This window comes from Ornithodoros turicata, chromosome 1 (assembly GCF_037126465.1).
Source record: "Ornithodoros turicata isolate Travis chromosome 1, ASM3712646v1, whole genome shotgun sequence".
Lineage (NCBI taxonomy): Eukaryota > Metazoa > Arthropoda > Arachnida > Ixodida > Argasidae > Ornithodoros > Ornithodoros turicata.
In genome coordinates this window covers 202,600,630-202,616,477 of record NC_088201.1, presented here as the reverse complement: position 1 = coordinate 202,616,477, position 15,848 = coordinate 202,600,630, and positions in this window count along the sequence as shown.

Genomic DNA, 15,848 nt, shown 5'->3' with positions numbered 1-15,848 from the left:
ACACGTAGTCAACCAAGCCAGCCATCTTTCCTACTTGAGCCTGGTGGGGTCTTTCTCTCTCTCTCTCTCTCTCTCTCTATATATATATATATATATATATACAAATACAAAAATGAGCAAATGCTCCATGGCTGCACGTGAGGCATATGTTTACAGTTCAAGCGTGCCACAATCCCAGCTGTGGACGGCCGTTTCGAGCTTCTTGGCTCTCATCGGCACAGCGTAGGGATGTGACACGCTCTTGGGTCGGCACAAACATTGTGTCTCTGCAAGACATCAATGTTCCAGGGTGTTAGCAACACCTCTGGTGGCCGCAGTGCAAAGCCAGTAAGTACAGATACAAATACAAAAATGAGCAAATGCTCCATGGCTGCACGTGAGGCATATGTTTACAGTTCAAGCGTGCCACAATCCCAGCTGTGGACGGCCGTTTCGAGCTTCTTGGCTCTCATCGGCACAGCGTAGGGATGTGACACGCTCTTGGGTCGGCACAAACATTGTGTCTCTGCAAGACATCAATGTTCCAGGGTGTTAGCAACACCTCTGGAGGCCGCAGTGCAAAGCCAGTAAGTACAGATACAAATACAAAAATGAGCAAATGCTCCATGGCTGCACGTGAGGCATATGTTTACAGTTCAAGCGTGCCACAATCCCAGCTGTGGACGCCGTTTCGAGCTTCTTGGCTCTCATCGGCACAGCGTAGGGATGTGACACGCTCTTGGGTCGGCACAAACATTGTGTCTCTGCAAGACATCAATGTTCCAGGGTGTTAGCAACACCTCTGGAGGCCGCAGTGCAAAGCCAGTAAGTACAGATACAAATACAAAAATGAGCAAATGCTCCATGGCTGCACGTGAGGCATATATTTACAGTTCAAGCGTGCCACAATCCCAGCTGTGGACGGCCGTTTCGAGCTTCTTGGCTCTCATCGGCACAGCGTAGGGATGTGACACGCTCTTGGGTCGGCACAAACATTGTGTCTCTGCAAGACATCAATGTTTCAGGGTGTTAGCAACACCTCTGGAGGCCGCAGTGCAAAGCCAGTAAGTACAGATACAAATACAAAAATGAGCAAATGCTCCATGGCTGCACGTGGGGCATATGTTTACAGTTCAAGCGTGCCACAATCCCAGCTGTGGACGGCCGTTTCGAGCTTCTTGGCTCTCATCGGCACAGCGTAGGGATGTGACACGCTCTTGGGTCGGCACAAACATTGTGTCTCTGCAAGACATCAATGTTCCAGGGTGTTAGCAACACCTCTGGAGGCCGCAGTGCAAAGCCAGTAAGTACAGATACAAATACAAAAATGAGCAAATGCTCCATGGCTGCACGTGAGGCATATGTTTACAGTTCAAGCGTGCCACAATCCCAGCTGTGGACGCCGTTTCGAGCTTCTTGGCTCTCATCGGCACAGCGTAGGGATGTGACACGCTCTTGGGTCGGCACAAACATTGTGTCTCTGCAAGACATCAATGTTCCAGGGTGTTAGCAACACCTCTGGAGGCCGCAGTGCAAAGCCAGTAAGTACAGATACAAATACAAAAATGAGCAAATGCTCCATGGCTGCACGTGAGGCATATATTTACAGTTCAAGCGTGCCACAATCCCAGCTGTGGACGGCCGTTTCGAGCTTCTTGGCTCTCATCGGCACAGCGTAGGGATGTGACACGCTCTTGGGTCGGCACAAACATTGTGTCTCTGCAAGACATCAATGTTCCAGGGTGTTAGCAACACCTCTGGAGGCCGCAGTGCAAAGCCAGTAAGTACAGATACAAATACAAAAATGAGCAAATGCTCCATGGCTGCACGTGGGGCATATGTTTACAGTTCAAGCGTGCCACAATCCCAGCTGTGGACGGCCGTTTCGAGCTTCTTGGCTCTCATCGGCACAGCGTAGGGATGTGACACGCTCTTGGGTCGGCACAAACATTGTGTCTCTGCAAGCCATCAATGTTCCAGGGTGTTAGCAACACCTCTGGTGGCCGCAGTGCAAAGCCAGTAAGTACAGATACAAATACAAAAATGAGCAAATGCTCCATGGCTGCACGTGAGGCATATGTTTACAGTTCAAGCGTGCCACAATCCCAGCTGTGGACGGCCGTTTCGAGCTTCTTGGCTCTCATCGGCACAGCGTAGGGATGTGACACGCTCTTGGGTCGGCACAAACATTGTGTCTCTGCAAGACATCAATGTTCCAGGGTGTTAGCAACACCTCTGGAGGCCGCAGTGCAAAGCCAGTAAGTACAGATACAAATACAAAACTTAACACGTTTGAACTGTAAACATATATATATATATATATATATATATATATATAGGCCTATATAATGACCTACGGCGAATGACATCACCACCCGGACTTGACCTTCTGGAATATTCCCGAACCTGACTCACTGACAAACGCCTGTGGCGTGCCCGTACCGATTATGACGTCATGTAGCAAACCTATTTAAGAAATGTGTAATCAGCTACGCATCTTTAGTCCTGACGAAGACAGTGCCACTGTCGAAACGTCGACAACCCTTTTAGCATTCCAAGTATCTTAAATGTAAATAAATTATCCCTTTTTTCTTACTTCCCGCACCTTCGTGGTCTGTGTTTCAATTTTCATTTCAGCTATATATATATATATATATATACACAACCCAAAGCAAAGAAACCAAACGTCCTTTGTCAATCTACGGGGTGGGGAACTCTCTCTCTCTTTCACATTCTTTCCTCCAAAGGGAAATATTCTTAGGTCTGGTCAAGTTTGCACAAAGGCGAAATTTCTTATTGATCAACTATCGCAAATAGATGTTAGCATTATTCGACGCCACAAACAAACAACTCATCTGAAATGCAAATTATTGTAAAAGCCTTCTATAGCGGAAATCAACGCACACAGATCAAAAATACGTTCCCATCTAGTAGAATATTTTTTATTAATATCAATCGAGTGATCATCTGAAACAAAGTAAAAGTAGTAATTAATTTAGGCAAACATTTTCCTAACCACGCAGCACAAATACATCACAGAAACACGTCTTTTTCATTCAGGACTCCCTAGTGGATTCGAAGTGAGAGAGGGAAGCCGCTAGCCATAAAGTTACCATGCACTTTCGCTAAGGTTACGGCCGCAGGGAGTATGGGAATTCTACAATGGTCTTGGTACACAATGTATAGCTGAAAACCATAAACTCGCTCCTGCAAATCAAGTTAGGGAAGGGAGGTTTCTAGCGCGGTCTTGTACGTAGAATCATTGAAAGCACACGTTTTTTCTTACTCATCACGTCTTTTTGTAAATTGATTTTCATAATTCTCACGGCAGGTGGATATTAATAACATTCTAAGTCTGATATCATGATACATTTTTAATAAACCTATTGATTTATTAAATCATATTGCACCTATATGATTTAATTAAGGCTAGAAGCACACTAGAAATCAGAACGAGGAAGTTTCAACGAAGAGATGGATGGATTTTGTACTCTTACCATAGGTCGTGGGGGGACATGATAAAAGGCTGATTCGAAAAAGAAGAGCAACGAAATGATTCTATTATCACAGCATTTCCATACGTCTTAGATATGGTCGCATTCGGAGATAGGGTACAAATTATGGAATTGAACGTGCAAGAACTTGTATGCAGAATCTACAATAGTTATAAAAATATTTGCACGTCAAAATCGGAAGGGCCGCTGGGATTGATGGTAGAGTTCTTGAGGTTTGCTAATGAAGAATTGAAATACACTAGACCAGATGTAATTGTAATCATTGTAACGGGAACTGCATTAATCAAGAAAACAATCAGATCAAATTATCATATACAAGCAGTCTATATCGCACGATTCATTACGGATTTGTTGAAATTACACGTAACGGTTGAAATGGAAAGTACATAAAAAATCTTATCACGTGATATGTTCCACTAGAGCGTCTACACAATTTTCTTCTTGACGATGATGATGATGATGATTAGGAGTTTAGTGGCGCAACGACAACAAAGATCATAATGTGCCAATACTCTGATGTGTAAAATAAATTTAATTTAAAAATATACTGATTGTTTTAAAAGGATAAAAAAATATTCAAATATCCAAAAGGTGTGTAAATCTCTGCATAAAAGGGTAACTGTGACACTACAACTTATTAATGATCCCTACATCTCTAAAAAACTTAAAAACATTTTCAAACGAAACGAGGGCCTCATCACTCAGCAGCAATGCTGGATGGAGAGGTACACAGCGTTCAGAGAGGAAAGAAAAATTACGCGTTGACGATGTACCTCGAGAGAAGGACAGCTAATAAGTAAATGCAAAATGGACAGGTCAGTTTCACACTCTGTGCACGCTGGTGGGTCCTCTCCTTGTAACGAATGCCTATGGGTCAAGAAAGTATGTCCCAATCTGAGCCGACTAAACAAAACTTCGTGCAGCCGGCTCTGAAAGTGTTGCACGCACTTTCCAATGTGCGGTTTTACGGTGTGCAACTTGTTGACTGTTTGTGCTTCCCAGAAGTCCTGCCATTTTTTATTAATGTCTCTTTTTAACTGACGGACTAGATCACATCAGGGAACTTAAAAAGGTGTGACATCGCTTCCCTGGGCAGAGGCTGCTGCGCGGTCAGCTTTCTCGTTTCCACTTATGCCGACATGGCTAGGTACCCAGCAAAATGTTAATGTGTAACCTCTACCCTCTACGACACTCGCTAAGTATTGTGCACGCCTCACAACAAGATTTTTGAGTTTTCATAGTATTAATTGCATGCACGGCACTAAATGAGTCCGTATATACAACAGAAGATATTATGCGCGTTGGTAAGTCATGGTTGAGTGCCATCACAATAGCGTACATCTCTGCACTGAAAATGGACAAGACACTGCTAAGACAATGGGATTTTGTGCAGTCACCAGACACCATGGCACATGTTACCGCTGAACTGGTCTTCGATGCACCTGTGCCAATTTCAGTGTGACCACCGAAGCTCTCCTTGAGAAGTTCAAACTCGTGCTGTATTTCAACAGCAGGACTTTCCCGTTTGTTGGACTTCAACGTACGGTCGCACTGGGCAGCTGACATAACCTGCTTTGATGCTTGAAGGCAACTTATGGAATCCAAAGGTGAGAACGACAAGTGGTGTGGGTATTTCTTTTCCTTCTCTGCGGATGATGATCCTCTTAGCATTGATTACCCCATGGTCCTTTAAGCCCTCCGTCATCTCTGAGTCAGAACATCGTAGCAACTCACTGGCAGATATGACCCCTTTCACTGTGTTCAAGCTACGATGTATTGTGACAGAAACTAGGGTTTCTCCAATGGTCTTTAGTGAGGAGAGTGCTGTGCTTTGTTGCCTAGTTTGTACCTCAACCTGTTTGTCTCCGGTGTTCAGTTTCCTGGCGTTGTAAGACTTCTCGACTACTTGTTCGAGTGTCTTCGCCACAAGAAATGGGGACAGCCCTGCAAACGACTTTGTTTCATTCTCTGCATGGATGACTAGGAATTTAGGAAACCACGGCTCTTGACCGCTTTCAAAGAAGCTCATTGCAAAATCTTCGGTGCGGTGCCGCTTTGGGCGCCGATCAGTTTTTTTAGAATTTGATTTATCCATAAAGAGTGAATGTTGAATTCAGTGCAAAGGGTGTGTCGGCCACCATCGACCCCAACCAAGGGAACGTGTCTCACACGTTAACACTTGCCTGTGCACTATACCCAAGTGCAGCTTCTGGAGGGTGAAAGACTGCACAAGGTTGACCCTTGCCGCCAAAGAATGCGAAAAAGGAAATGAGGGGCTGAAGAACTAGAGAAAGAGAAAGCAATGAAAAGAGAGATGGCGACTAGCTGAATAGTCCTGGCCTGGCCTTCCAGGACCACCCGTCTATGGGAAGCAGGGGCTAAAGTGGTGTATTGCATTCCCAGAGGGACCCCGAGGGGTCCAAAACAACCTCTGGTTCCACTCAACCACCAGGATCCCCCTTTCCCCAGACACGGGACAGCCACGCACAGCTATACGTGGGGGTCTCCCTCCTGCGGCGACCCAACCGTGAGTGCAGGAGGGGGCTACTGCGGCTGCTGCCGGGCGATAGGGGCGCCAAGTTCCCGACGCCGTTAATTTTTCTTCTTCTTGCAGTTCTTGCAATGATGTCAAATGAACAAAAGTTCAATATTAGCGTACAAGGTGTGATGTATCGTCACTTATTGAAGCTCAACGAACATATCAATTGCGGTGGACCACCGGACGATTTTCATCTAATACTCTCTTGTACGCCATTCAAGAATCTTCATACAAAGAAGGGAAACATCAATCAGAGACTGTGCAAGTTCATCGCGACAAAGTGCAAGTTGTTGAAGCAATACAAACACGGCGACAACGTATCGCCTGCGTTAATCAACGCTGGATTCAAGCGCCCAATAATCAGACTAAGCTATTTAATGTCTTCGGAATTCATCAATCAAGGCAACAAGCGAAAACTTCTGAGTTTGGAATCGAACTGTAATTTATCGAAATAAACAAGCGTATAACTGAAATAATAAATGTAATATTGGTCATCAATGTAATGTGTTCTACACATCGCAACGAAAACAGCTTATTAGTATGGCTAGATTGAAGATTGCTAAGGAGACGTTTATTCCACACTACGTACAAGGATCCGCGCGTGGAATTAGCGCTGACAATTTTACTCTGAGATTTTACTCGACTACACTCTGACCTCCGATGGATACAATTGTAGAAGAAGAATCGCTAATGGAAATTTAGAGGCATGTTGCATCAATCTTTGTTTACAAAAGAGGATCACTAATATTTTGCGAAAGCTTATTTTATGAATTAAATTTCACAGTGTATATATTTCTCAAACAGTTGGACAGTTTACATTACATGTTGAAAGGAATCTGTTATCAAATGACGCGATGCAAGTGAAGGACCTTACAAGCATGACGCGCAGGCGGAGTCTACAATTCTAATCATCGTAACACGCGGCACACAATTGCAATCAGATTTTGGGAGAATCGAATCACACAACTGACATCAGAAATGTTTAACCACTATACAATGAGGATGAGCACTACGCATAAACACAATGGAAGATATGTGATCTTAATTATAATAAGTAAATATTCCTTTTGCAGACTTAATCAAACAAGCACAGATCACACATAAACATAGATCCAATTCACAAAATGTACTTGATGTTTTCATTAGCCATACTGAAAAACAATCAGTCTATTCATAATGTCATAGCATATGAGGCACTACACATGGAAAGGGCATAGTTTAATTTTAGAAGTTTTCAACTCATAATGAGACATTTGCTCCCCACAAACTGCTCTCCATTAAGACAGGGAACTGTCCGACTGAATTACTCGAACAATCTGGTCCTCTAGCAAGACCTTGACAACAGTGGATATTTGTCACCCACCAGGTGAGCTCCTCCAGGGCAACCTTGGTTAGATGAACCTGGGAGTCCCAGGATCCGTGCAAAAGAGTGGTGTTCCTCAGGCGCTGGAGGGCCCTGTAGTACAATGGAGCTAGAAAAACTGCTAGGACCGTCGCATTTAGCTTCTCTGTTACTCGAGACAGTTGTCTGGCGGACGCCACTTTCTTTTGTAGAAGTTCCTTTATGGTATCCGACACAAGTTCCTCTTTTCGAGACGAAGGGATATCTGCATGAAACGTGTGTCTAGGACGAATCCGAGGAATTGGATTCACTGACACGGTACTATTTGCGATCTTGTCATGTTCAACAGAAATCCGAGAGAGGACAACATTGCCACCACTTCCGTTGTTAATGGTTGAAGGTCTGACGCTGTTTGGTGAAGGAGCAAAATATCGGCGAGATAGATCACAAGCCTTGCTCCTTTGGATCGAAAGAAGGCCACGAATGGTTTGAGAAGTTTCGTGAATACCCTTGGGAATGAGGAGAGGCCAAATGGGAGAACGTTCCATTGATAAATGCACATTCGCCACTTGAAGCAAAGAAGGTTCCTGTGCTTGACGTGGATTGGGACCGACAAGTAGGCATCCTTTAGATCTATCTGTGTCATGAAGTCGTTCGGCAAGATTAAGGATCTCACTGTGTGCCAGCCTTCCATTTTGAAGTGCTCGTACCTTATGAAGGGGTTCAGGTGGCGGAAGTTGAGGACCGGTCGAACCCTGTCTTTTTTGGGGACAAGAAACAGGGGTGATACAAATGTGGCCTCCTTGTGTGGAATTACTGACATAGCCCCTTTTGCAATGAGCGCCAATACCTCCTGTTCGACCAGGTGTGATTGAGCAAGGGACATAGCTGGAGCTGGGGAGTGGGAGGACTGATGGGGAACTCCAAGGAGGTCCAAACGGTAACCCTGAACTACTTGGAGGATCCAAGGGTCCTGATACAATCTTAACCATTCTGGAAGGCACTGTGCTATTCAGCCCGCAGTTTTGATTTGAGAGGAAGGTGGTGTTGAAGAACTTACCGTTGGCACGACGAGCATACCCCCGCCCTCTGAAGCTTTGTTCGAGGGGGGTGGGGCATATGGAAAGGGCTGTCGGGACAGCTGGCTCCTGAACGGCAGCCTCAGGCGCTTTGAGGTCACCGGGGGAGTGTCACCTGCTGGTCTCTGCAGGCCCGCCTCAACTGCAGTGTCCAGTGAGCGCAGCAACTGTGCGTTCTCCTGTAGAAGTGTTAGGAACTGCCGGCCGAACAAGCGGCCAGCGTCCTCCCCCGCTGGCTCCGGAATAAGGTTCTTCATTGAGTTCGGGAATGTGGCCAGGGCCCACTCCCGTCTTTCGCGTATCAGCAGAGCGTTGGCGTGCGCCACCAACGCGGTGGCCCTTGCCACCGCCGCAGGCACTGTGGCCTTTGAGGGGGGTCCATCCACTGTAGCTGTGAGGAGCATGGCTAGAGGCTCCAGGGTCTCGGTGAAGGCCTCCTGTATGTGTTGCAGCTTCCTGTCCCGTGAAAGGTTGACTGGGAAGCAACGACCGGCCCCAAACGTTTGAATTTCACGGTCCAGGAGTGGGGTCTGGAGGCAGGGCAATTTAAGTGTAGACGTGCCCTTTGGCCTCTTGGACCTCTCCGACCTGCCCTCCAGAATCCATGACCGAGAGATGAAGTCCGCCACTTCTGCAGGGTAAGAGGTGGAGGAATCCTCAGGCTGGGGGAGCAAAAATGCTGTCCCTCGCTGCTCTTGTGGGTCAGCTGGCGATTCGTCATCTGCAGGTGGCTCCACATGCTCCTGGAAAAAGGAGCACCGATCTGCTCCGGGAGTTCGAGGTCTTAGTCATGTTGATCCTGTGCATTGTTTCTTTCTTGATGTGCCACATCATCCACTACAGGCACCTCTTCGTGACCCTCAATGATTACATCCTGGTTGGAAAAGAGATTATGTAGAAGGGCAGAGATCCCCGTCAATTCATGCTGCATTGCAGCCATTCCCTGTTGCATGGAAGACATCCCTTGCACCACAGAATCCAGGCGCGATTTCTCATCCTTCTTGGGAGAAATCGTGACTGTGAGAAAAATAAAAAGTGGGATGGCTGTAAGCATCAGTAAACCTGAGTCTTGTTTAATCTGAGCGGACCACTCTTGGTGCTTAAAATCACACGAATGACATTGGGCAAATCAGTTGGGTGGGGTGCAGTGCTCTCCTTGGTCTATGGCGGGACTTTGGTTTTGAATTGCAATTGCCCCTGTGCCAGCAAGTCAGTACGCACGTAGTGTTGCTTGACTGCAGTGAGAAGGTAATATACAGTCCAAGGGTACAGCTTGAATAATTACGTAACTGCTCCCCGGACAAGGTAGCTACTCAGGAGCTATCGCACAATGCGATGCAAGGTAACTTCGTTCTGCAAGCACTGGGCTTTACACGCAGTGTTGCAAGGATGTCAGGCAGCTCGTTCTTTAAGAGAACGGCACAAGGCAAGGCAAATATAGAGGAAATCCGTAACTCACAGAGACAGGCAGTCGCATATGACGCGAGGCAAATATGCTCGACCGCTCGCTCAAGGCAAGGGGAACTAGAAGTCAGCTCGTCCCTTACGGGGACGGCCTCTCACGTAAAGCGAGGCAACTGTGAGGCAGTTTGTCTTTGCAGAGGCAAAACAGAGGGGGAAGAGAAGTGCATTCCTATAGGGAACGGTTTCTCGCACACAGCGAAGTAAGACAGCACATCCCTTAGGGGGAAGGCCTCTCGCGCAAGGCGAGGCAAATACGGTTACTTTTATCCTTTTGTCCCCGGACGGCGGCCTCGCACACGAGGCAAGACAATGGTTGAAGAGCAACGTGCTCCTTACGGGAGCAGTCTCTCGCACTATGCGAGGCAAAGAACCATACGGAGAGCCACAGCGAGTATATATACCCGCACAGCTCTAAAATCCCTTCTCGTCTAACTACCCCAATACGTAGTACCCGGTTTCGGAACCCACGTGGTGGTTTCGAAAGTACGGACTACGACGCGCAGAAGGCAACTCGGGGAGCCTAAATTGCTGACGACAGGGGTATCATGCTAACATTATGATCAATGGAAATTATACTCACCAGATGGGAAAATACGTAACTCTGAAACAAAGTGACGAGCGTCAGTAAGAAACGACTGTACGGCGCGAAGCCAAGAGGAAAGATGGCAAAGTGGGACGAAGAAAGGGTGAGGCAGACCAGGGTTGTTTTCTCAAATCTTTGAAACGGCTGTATGCAGCGGAAACATGAGGGAAATGCTATGTGAAACATGATAGTAAGTGCTGGAGGATACTGATATATAATTGCGGTCGCTTTTATTACCGTGCCTTTACTGCTGCGCCTCTGACTCCCCATTTATCATGAGTATCCTTTAAAATGCCAAACGAGGATTTTTGCCAGTGTTACCAACTGTCCCAGGCAAAACTCTGGACTGGGTCCAGCATGGTTCCAGTTGAATCTGGACTGGTTCCAGTTGAATGTGGATGGTCCCGGTATGGTTCCAGTTGAACCTGGATGGTCCCAGCTGGATTCCCAAGTGGAGTGGCTGGTTCCACATTGGTAAAATCAGTGGTGCCACTCTGGCCTCAAATGGTTCCAGAACTTACAGTGGGAGCCACACATGTACCATTTTGTTCGCACAATGGTCGATTGAACCACTTGAGATTCCAAGCTGGGCAGCTTCCCCTTTGAGATCCGTTAGGGGAGGAAGAGTCCACTCTTTCCATATGCGCTTGTGGTTTGTTTGATTCATTATTTTGATGTATTTTAGCACACGTAACATCTATTTTTATTGCTTTTTATCCATCTACATCTTCGATAAAATGTATGCTGCAACTTCAATTCGTGCTCATATTCCCATCTAAAAGTGAACGTCATAAAAAGTACCAGCATACAAGGTGTGAGGTGGTCAACAAAACGCCATGCTTCCTGTGGTCTGTGAGTGCATCGCACAGTCAACACAGAGATGTGCCTAGTCTAGACGCAGTGAGTGATTACGCGTAAAATACGTGAGAGATGTACCGATTATTTCTTTATACTTAGTGTATGCTCATAATAGAATAAACAATATTTACTTGAACAGTATGTGCTTTTCTACGCATTGCTTTCGGTCATGCATTCAGTGGTCCCATCTGCTAAGTGGTCGGATCCGATACCACTTAGCAGAGGGGACCACTGGATAAATTCCATTGGTCCCACTTCAAGTGGGACCACCATGAAACTGGTTCCACTTTTAACTGGTCCCAGCCAGTGAGTGGTTCCACATTCCAAGTGGCTCTTGTTCAATAATCCACTTCGAAGTGGTCCCTCTCCAGAACTCCATTTTTGCCTGGGGAAGAACGCTGTTCGTTCGCAGAGCCTACACTCTCAGAACCGAACTTCACCGCACAGCATGTTGCGCACCAATTGCACCCACGAAAGATTTGCTTATTGCTTCTGATTTGAAGAGAGAAGGGGACATAGGCACTTTTATAGCAATTATCATATATCCAAATTGCTATTCGCCCCCCTCGCTCTTCGAATCAGAAGCGGACTACGGCGGACTACGGCGTTGCAGACAACGTGCTATACGGTGAAGTTCTGTTCTGAGGGTATAGGATTCACGCAAGATGCGCTTCTCGTCACGGATAATGATATCATTGCGCGCAAGATTGCTGTGTTCTCCACTACCTTCTATGGCTGCGGGTTCGGTGATGTCATCTTGTTTTCACGTGGATTCCTTGCTGTACAAAAATGAGATTTTCTATTGAGGCGCAGAGGCGGACAACAGCTTTCCTTGTGATTGAGAGATGCATCCTAAACACAAAATGCACACAGCAGAGAGACATGAACGCTGCATGTGCAGGGCGTTGGAAACCCTCGGTGCTCTTCTATGCAGCGGCGCAGCACGTCGAAATGAGCGCTTGCAAGTGCACGGAACCAGGGTATTTCGGACATGCGACTTTTCCATCCCTTTTACCACGAAGTGATTATGTCGTCGCAGTGCGGGCACTAGTCTGTTTACATGTGCTCAAATTTACACAGGGTAATTTTGAAAAAGAAATACGAAACAAATAGGTTTTTTTCACCGAAGCATTGTTATGTTCACTGATGCCGGATACACGTATAGCACACATGCCGATACAGAGGGTGTGTCACGTAATGTGTCACAAAATAGAGGGGTAAAATTCTACTTCGGGGTGTCATTGCGGTTTGTCATTGACAAACTTTTGCTGTGACTTGCGCGCACTTGACCCGTTTTCAGTCGCGAGAAATATTCTGGATAGAAATCTGAAATGTGCAAAATCAGCGCAACTTTATTTCGTTTCTGTGTTGTTGTCTTTCTTTGTGTTTTTTCTTGTTCGAAACAGAAAGGGCATTTCGTTTTCTCAACCAATTTCAACACAAAACACATTACCCTACTACAATAAAAATAGCTGCGGCAATTTTTCTTTCCGCAAGATCTCCACCGCGTTAATTACTCCGTCACGTAATATAGAATAATGTGGAAAGAAGCGACGACTCTTCCCTTCAGTTCCCTCTTCCATGCTTCTGCTGATAACGACAGCAAGCTTGAAATGACGCAGCTATCTGATGCAACAGTGAGGAGGTTACAAGAAAAGCCGCGTCACGGGGTGCTTCGTCTTCGCGTTTGCATAACTTGACGGAGGACTGCCCGGCCCGCAATTTCCGTTAATCGTACAACAGTTCTCCGTTTCCTCTTTGCCATTAGCCAGTAGCGCGGGTGTTTTGTGAAGCCATGGGATCAGGCCTCGAGTCGTGCTGTTGCTGTAAGTATTCAGTTTGGAAGAAGTATTGATTCGATTCAAAATTGAACACATAATTGCGTATTTGATTCGGAACAGGGTTATGCGCCTCGAGATCCGAAATATTCTAATGGTCGCGCAGCCCAAATATATTTGACAATGTATGATTTGACCTTAAGTCCTTCAATGATGTATCGCTCTGCATTCCACTCTTCACCGGAGCGGACAGACGCCGGTGCGCTTTCTCGTTCTTCATTCAATCACGCTCGTGCCAGTGGGCGGGTCGCTCGCATACTGATTTTGATTGGCACCGACGTAGACCCAACTTCAGTTGCCGGGAAAGGGAAACATTTTTCTTGAACTTCCGAAGTTCAAACACTCCTCTCCGCGCGACATCATCTTTTGAACTTAGCTTTGACGAATCTGGCACCCCTGAACACAGGGAAGTGGTGGGTTCGAATCCTACCACCGGCTGTACTGTCTGAGGCTTTTCCTGGGTTTTCCGAAGACTTTCGAGACGAATGTTTGCACAGTCCCCCTGAAGTCGGCCCAGGAGGCATACTAACCTATCCATGTCCCTCCACTCCTTCCTGCTGTCCTCTCTCGAGTCAACCCGACGTGCTACTCAGACGACTGCCCCATAGCCGGAAGTTCGCTGCAATAATGACGTCACCGGCGCTCCCGTCTGCTAATCTTCCTCTTGAGAGGACCTCTCGTCAACAGTGCTCCCTTCAGTTTTTTTTTTTTTTTCGTGAATAATTTACCAGTGTGCCTTTTCTAACAATACATTTCTTTTCTTGTAGTCGTCCATTTTTATTGCCTACAACGCAGTACAAAAGCATTATGTGATTACTTGACCCGGTTAGTCGTTCTTCACTTCTTGACACTCGCTTACCAGCTGTAATGGGGCTTGTAAGCCGGCAGTCACGGTCCACTGCATCGTCCCGAAAGCTACTCAGGAGTGAGTTACTCATTCGATCACGTGGTACAACCTGGTTACGTGATTACGACCTAGCCCGGGGTTCGTTTAAGAACGCACCCTAGACAATATGGTTACGAACAAACTACTGACGCGGACAGCTGCACGTCAGTAGTTTGTTCGTAGCCATCTTGTCTAGTCTCTTCGGCTGCTCTATTTCCCAGGTATGGATAATCACCAACTACCCTGCCTTGTACAATTATAGTGCCACGATATATGTTTGGCAAGCATCCACCACCACCACAACCACCACTGGCGAAGTCTGGTTTCGGTCTTCGTTCGCTCTCACTAAGTCACTAATATTGACTCCCAGTGACTCCCACCCCCTGCGAGTGACATCATGTGAGACAGAGAAACACTTGTCATTTCCTAACTAACTGAATTATGTAAGTGATAACACATTTGGAGTAATCACCATTCGATGTGTCATTGTATTACGCAATATTTCTATACCAAGAGAGTTTTGTACCAGTCCTTTGAACTTCTGCTCGTCACCCTATGGCGATCGACTTCCGAAGCCCCGACGGGCAACAGCGAGGCACCGTAGCCACACGCTCTGCAATCGATTCTACAATAAAGCCTGGTTATAACGAAGTCAAAGGTATCTGGAAGATAGTCGATATAAGCGAGAGTTCGATAATAAAGCGTGACAGAAAGTGGCGTAGACACGGAAGCACCTCACCAGATTTAAAGCAACCATGCACGTTAGCAAGCCGACCTTGGTGGTGAGCACTTTGGCTCGAACACAACAAGTACCGCAGTACGTGCTGCACGGGCGTTCGCCGGTTCACAGTTCGCACTATACGTAGTCGGCTGGCGGAGTACGTTGAATCTGCCCGAAACGCATATATTTCAGCCGGGACAACTTTGGATAAAGCGTCAAATCAAGAAAAAAACACTGTAGATCGAGACATCACTGTAGATGCCCAGGGAAGGTATTCAGCAAGCCTTCTCTTCTGTCCGAGAAGGAGGATGGATTGAAAGGGGGTATATTTTCCAAAGTGGGGCTTTTATAGACCACGAACGCTACTTGGGAAACCTTGGGAGAAAATTATAAGTTCGCTACACACATACACACGACGGATGTAGGGAGGGTTTTCGCACATATGTGCCCCTACACTGCAGCCAGTCCAAAACAGTAGAACCATTTGTGCAGTGGCAGCCTCAACCAGGTGGAGGAGATGAGGTCCCCCGCCCCACGAACACAGAACAAGCTCCACCCAAATCCACAACTCTTCAGCCCTCTGTCTAATCCGACTCCTGAGACATAGACCGAAAATCTTCACGAAGTCTAACAATTCGGTTAAATTGTTTATTTGTTGACACATTTATGCTGGTTGTCCAGTGGGTTCCAGTCCATTGTGGTGTCGTGGGGAATGAACAGGCTGACAACGCCGCAGGAGCACCTTTTTAATCTAGGAAACGGACGTGTATTGCACTGCTGAGGAGACCGTCGTTCCATTCTTCGGCGTCTAGTGGCACCCCTGGCTTACCGCCAATGGATCTCTGGAGAAACGTCATCATGACGCTGTTAGACTGAAACCGAAACAAATCGGAAGGGGAGGTCTGGGTTCCACGAATGGGCACTTGTTGGCTGCCTCCTATTGAAAGAAAAGTAGGACCGAAGGTCTCGTCCCTTTCAGGGACCATCGCAATCCCCTCAAGATCGTGCGTTTTGGGCGCGACCTTGTTCACCCCTAGCTTCGAG